This window comes from Alligator mississippiensis, chromosome 3 (genome assembly GCF_030867095.1).
Source record: "Alligator mississippiensis isolate rAllMis1 chromosome 3, rAllMis1, whole genome shotgun sequence".
In the NCBI taxonomy this organism is placed as follows: Eukaryota; Metazoa; Chordata; order Crocodylia; family Alligatoridae; genus Alligator; species Alligator mississippiensis.
In genome coordinates this window covers 173,195,810-173,202,430 of record NC_081826.1, presented here as the reverse complement: position 1 = coordinate 173,202,430, position 6,621 = coordinate 173,195,810, and positions in this window count along the sequence as shown.

The window sequence follows — 6,621 nt, the reverse complement described above, 5'->3', positions numbered from 1 at the left end:
TCCATTAACAACTAAGATAGCACAAATTTCCTGGGTTTAGCTGAGAGTTTCAAGCAACTTAAATAAAGCAGCAACAATATAATAAAAGCAATCAATAAGTCCAAAAGAACCTCTTAAATACACTAAATATAAAAGGTATCCAGGTTGTTAATATAATATAATATAATATAATATAATATAATATAATATAATATAATATAAAAGATCACTGTAATTCAGTGACAGGGCTGAAAAGTTGAAATCGCTATGAGTCAAGCACAGAAAAAGTTCCATCACCAACTTTTACTGGGCCTCAGGGCATGTCTGTATACTACTACTATTCATTCCTTTTTATTATTATTTAGCACTCAGCATCCATGTCCAAAGAGTTTCAGAATCCAAAGGCATATAAATGAAAGGGCAAGAAAAGAACCAAACATATGTACAACTATGTAAATTCTAACTTATTTACATGACCAGAAAACTCAAGTTTGATTGTAGTGTTTTTTCTATTGGCATCATAATGGCATGTCTTTAGGATGCCACTGGAGGAAGCGCTGTGCAATGATGCTAGCTGCCTTCCCTGCTCCCTGCCATGCAGATTCCAGGACTCTACCAGCAAACAGGGGGAAGGGCACCCCTCCAATTCCAGCAAAGTGCTGGGACATGCATGGCGGGGAAGGCAGCCAGCTCCATCACACAGAGCTTCCCGCAGTGACGCGCAAATGCCAGGAGCTGCATGTGCCATGTGGAGACCTATGTGATAGAGGTGGACCAGCCTGGCTTCACTCCTTGACACCATGTGCAGTGCTGGCCGGAGCCACACACCGCCATGTGGCAATGTCTGTGCAGGTCACAAGCACCCCAAGGACATGCTCCCTGCTGCTGCTACTGCTGCCATTAGAGGTGGGGGCTGTGTGCCACGGGGAGGAGTGTGTGGGAGTTCCTCACACCCACCACCCTCCCTCACACACCACAAATGCCACACACTCACACCTTGCTCCCATGACCCCCTCCACATATTCACCCCCCAACATGCCATATTGCTCCCAACATACACAGCCACATCCCTTCACAACCCCCCTACACTCCCCCACAATCCACCATACACACCCCCCCAACCACACCCCACACAATATACAAAAGTAAGACTTTATTTTGTAGTTATTATGCAATGACCACATCAATCACAAAAAAAAATTTTTGTAATAAAATAAAAATGTTATAGTAGGTGTTTGACTTTTAGTCTGTTTTTGTTTTTGGTTTTTTTTTGGTTCCAAGATGGTAACTCTCCCTTCTCAAAAGGAGTACTTTCGGATGGGGGGGGGGGGGAAGAGACAAGAGGAGGGACTTTCAGTGGCAAAGGAAAGGGATTAGGGGAGGGACTTCTGGTTCCAAGATGGTAACCAGAGGGCGGGGCACCTATCAAGTGGTGGGACTATTCTTGCAGCTGTCAACAGCTCACCAAAACTCATTAAGCAGTCCCAGCCAAAATAATTGCTCGTCACAGGGCTAGAATCACCCAGTACAGTGTAAGTGGGGATGAAGAATAAGTCAGCTGTTGACAAATGGAGAAAAGTTGTTACATGAAGTTATATAAACAAGGTATCTGTGTATATAGCATGAAGCAAAGCTGTGTCTTAGTGCCTACTGGCTTTGGCATCTCCTTCTCTATCCTTCTCAAGTATGCTTTTGGAAACAATCCATCTGGCAGACTAATTAAATCAAGGACGAACAGCACCTTGTTATACAACAGATGATTTCAGAGCAAAAGGCATGTCACCCAGCATTCGGGATCTGGTCTTCACAGATGGTGCTGGATTCATCTTTAACTTACCTAATGAATTGCAGAACATGATGAAGGCCGACAAGGTTCCTTGGGTGAATTTGATATCTTTTATTAGACCAACCCAAATAGTTGGAGAATATTTATTAAGCAAGCTTTTGGGTTCAAAAACCCTTCGTCAGGCTAAGGAAGTTTCAGCAGTTGCTGCATACTCTTCCTGGATGGAATGAAAAGTAAACAAGCCAGGGCTGGGCTGGGCTGGAGAGTCAGTTGCCAGGCAGATTGCCTATGAGCTCCATTTCATCCACCTCCTGGATACTAGAGATCATGGACTAAACATTGACATTGGATTTTTGTTACATTATAATCTGCCTGGCAACTGACTGCCCAGCCCAGCCTCTGGCTTCTTTACTTTTCATTCCATCCAGGAAGAGCACACACCAACTGCTGACACTTCCTTAGCCGTGTGAGAGAGAGAGAGAGAGAGAGAGAGAGAGTCTGTAAAGCAAGACAACATTTATGTGCAGGCTTTTTGGATTGAATTCTCCTTTCATTTACATGGATGTACATCTCAGATGACTTGATGGCTATAGTACCATTAGTTTGCACACATTCTGGTATAAACAAGAACAGGATTTTTTCCACTGTTCCTCCAGGAGCCTTAATTTTTGCAAATCCTGATTCTGGTCTGTTAATACTCTTTTGATTGATGTATTTGAATGCACCACCAAAATAGATTTTGTGTTTCCTTTTCCTAAGTTGTGGGACATTTTTAAGAGGACATAATTGACAAATACCTCCTATCCTGCTGTTTTCTACACTATTTTTGAATACTTCAAAGTTTGTTTTGAATTGGAATCAACATCTGATGAAGTAAGCTTAGGGTCATGGAAGTTTATGAATCTCTGGTTTAGTTAGTCCACACAGGATATCTATACTCTGCCTTTTGTATTAAATTACACAGGTACATTTCAAACTGTACCCTTGTATGTACAGTGGTCTGAGAGAAACAGCTGCTGTTTGTATATGCCATAGGAATAGTTTCTGATACTGTCTAATAAGAGACCTGAATGATGGATGAAATTTCAACAGTTATTATGAGAGAGGAATATTTAAGATGTAGAACTGATTTTTGATGCCAGGAGCATCTGTTCAAATTGTCAGCTCATCACCCTGCATGGGCCTAATCAATGGTGAGTTAATTTGGTTTAATAGATTTTGAATAAATGGATGCTGACTCCTACCTTCCTCTTGTGATTATTAAAATAAATAAATACATACCACAGAAATGTGGCATTAGAGGGCAAATGAATAAAATAATCACACCCCTTTCCACTAAAGGAAAAAGGAGAACAATTGTCCTTTTAATCATAGTGCTGGAAATGATCCATGGAATGATCCTGAAGAAATGGAGTGCCTATTGATGCATATGGTATGCATCCATCTAGGTACTGTCATCTATTCCTTACATTTTGTTACTCTGTTACAATGCTGTTCAAATCACTGGCTTCCACTTTTAAAGAAGTGGTCGTTCCACTGACACAGCAGGTCTCAATTACTCACCGATTTTGTTTGCAAAGTATTGGTTCGTCTCTGTTGCTATGGAAATATGACTGATGTTTGAAGTCTATTTATCTCAGTGCATTTAGACCTGTGCAAAAAGGGCTTTTTCATCCATACTTCTTTATCTTCTTCTCTCCATGCTAGAAATGGGAGGGAAGTCAATAGTTTATCAAGGAGAATGTTTGCTGAAGTCACAGTTCAATTGGTGCCACAAATGTTCAAATCACAATTCTAGATGCTGCTTTCCTGGTAGCAAAGCTCTCTGTACTGGGGTTCTTTCAACACCAAAAAAGGAGGGAAGAGAATGACTTTTTTAAGAGCTGGGGATTTCTGTGAAAGAACTGAGTGACTGTTCAACAAGAAATTCATCCACAGCTTCTTGCACTATTGGTAGTCCATTCCAATAGATCATAGGATTATTGGAATTAAGCACAATTCAGCACCTTCTTAACTAATTTATGTTTGTATTTATACATACAATAAAGTATATAGCAATATGGCCTAATATGACTACTTTGTGGGTGTGTCTACATGAGATGCTAACCAACCTCAATCCCTACTAATTGCTAATTGCACAATAGCCTAATAATACTATGCAGTAGCACATCACAGCACAAACAGTGCAAATACATGTGCAGTAGCACAGTATTATTAGGCTACTGCATAGTAATGTCACTAAAAAGGTGTTCACCACAGCTACTGCGAATGGTATATAAATACTAGTAAATGGGGATCACTTGAAGAATTCCTCTGAATGCTGCTACTCAGAGAGCTGGGATCTAGAGCAATGTTTTTAGAGTGTATGTATCCAGGCTTTGGGAATAACCAAAACATGAAGGTGTGTTTGTAGTTACATGATGTCCTTTCCCACATTATACTTTCCAAATGAGAATTAGAAAACAAAGTCACAATTTTGAGTATAATGGGGAACAGATTTTGCAAAAATTATCATCTTCAAAGCTCCCTCCGGTGCTGCCCTCTCTCTTTTTTTTTTTCTTATTTTGAGCTTCACAGCACTGAGCTCTGTTGATATTCCTATACTAGTCTTCCCTTCTCCCACATTAACCTCCCTGACTTGCTTCCATGTGGTCCCCTTGTCATGATACAAACTTCCCCCCTCAGCCACAAGGTTCTCCCACTCTGCACATTTAAATCAACCTCAATCCCTACTTCTCCCTGCAGTGAATCTAACTTGCTTTAGTACCTCGTTGTTGTTGTTGTTATTTCTGAATATTATAGTGGCATCTAAGCACCCTCACTGAGATCAGAGTGCCAGTGCTCTCAGCTCTGACTGAAAAAGTTTATAATTGAAATAGATAAGAAATAAAAAAGGCTGAGGGGAAGAGATTCAAATAAAAATAAAAAGCTGTGGTGGCTTGCAGACAGCACAGTAATTCCTTGATCTTTTTGTTCTATTTTGAGGTTTTATGTTTTGGGGTGGAGCAAGGAAAAGGAGAAGAGATATTGAAGGGGAAGAGGTAAGAGGGGCAAGGGAAAAGGAGTAATCGAGGAAGACAATGTGATGTATAGAGACTGGAGGGAATTAGAATGAGGAGGCAGTCAAAGGGGTGGAAAGTTTTTCCCCTCACATTTAAGCCAAAAAAGTTTGGGGGAAGAGGGTCAGGTATTGATGACATCTGCTTAGATGCAAACCCATGTCTTTGCTCCTGTTGGCTGAGTTTCTGGGTGGCCCTCCCAGCACTTTTCCTCTTTCCTGATCTTATTTGGCTAGGTAGATAGGTGGGACTGTCTGAACCCAGGTTACCTCAAGCATTTATTATAACCATTTTTACCAGGAGTAGGAAAATTAACATAGAAAACATGAATTGATAGAATCCTAGCCTGGATTCTATGCTGTATTCTTCTGTTTAGTTGCTGAATGACTTTCAGCAAGTCACTTCATTACTCTGTACTTACTTTCATTCTAAAGTGCTTTGAAATCATCATCCTTGGAAGTTTCTAAGAGCAGGTTAGGCAAACATTTGTCTAGGGTGGTTTAGACAGAGGTGATCCTGCCTTGAGTAGGGAGTTGGATTATATGACCTATTACAGAGGAGTTTGCTAGGGAAGGCCTGCTTGGAAAGAGATACAGGAAGTGAGAAAAGCAAATTGGAAGACCCAGAGAGATGGCTGTAGGACATTGCAATCCCAGAGCCACTGCCACTTCCAGATCTGCCTCTGCTTGCACCTGTGAGGTGCCTATGTGGGCAGGACTGCACACAGTAAGGCTTGCACACAGGTCCTAGTTTGATATGCAGACTTTGGCTTGTAGGTTCCCTCCGATGTCAGCCAGATGGAGAAGTGCCTGCAATATGAGTGGTGCCCTCTGGTGGTATCCCACAGGGATAAGTCAAGAGAGCTAGGGGAGGCGGTAGCAAGTCTCCGAAGCATCCTGCACAATGAGGACTTCATTGATTCCATGCTGGAGGAAACTGCTAGGACTGTGGAGGAAGGACTGCCAGAGGTGGTTCTACAAATGGAAGAGGGAAGCTTCTGGTTTCCTTCTTTCTCCCAGGAAGGGAGGGATTCCTCAGGAGATTCCTCCCAGGGGATTCCCGACCTGGTCTTTTCCATTAACAGAATGTGCTGCTCCTCCTCTGTTGCTAGGACTCCATATTTGTTCTCCAGGATAATTGCTGTAGGTGATCTTTACTCATTGCATTCCCTCATTGGTAGATTATAAGTGTGGCCTTGCTCTATTGCCTTTTTCAGCCCATTTAGCTCTGCTCTTAGTTCCCCAGGCAGTTCAAATCCCACTAAACAAACTTCATTTTTAGCACCACAAACAGAACAAACCAAAATCCTTCATCCTCTCCAGACATTAGGAGAAGAGCCACTTTCCATGCTTGCTTTTCCTCAGCACAGCAGCCAGGCTTCTCCTCCTTGCAAGTTGCTCCCTCACAACTTGTTTGCTTCTGATTCTTCTTTTGGGGTCTTAAACTCCCATTAGTAGGATGACCCTAATTGAACATCCTTCACAGAACAGGTTGCCTCTTCTTAAGGGAACAGACCACACTGTTACATGGACACAACTTCATAGTAATTGCAAGTCTTCATAGTTTAATCTTGATCCTCAGCTAACCAAACTATACTAGTGGCTTTAATCTTCCTTCATAAATTAAGCAACTAGCCCCTTGATTGTGTTTATTGTTTTTGTGAATTCTGTGTGGCAGTGCACTGGGTGTGCCTGCCACTTGCAACCAGTGGGTTGCATGTGGGGTGCATGGACCCCGGCCCCATTGAAAGGGGGACAGTGATGAGAGGAGCCCGAGAGGGGCTGTACATCGAGCCCG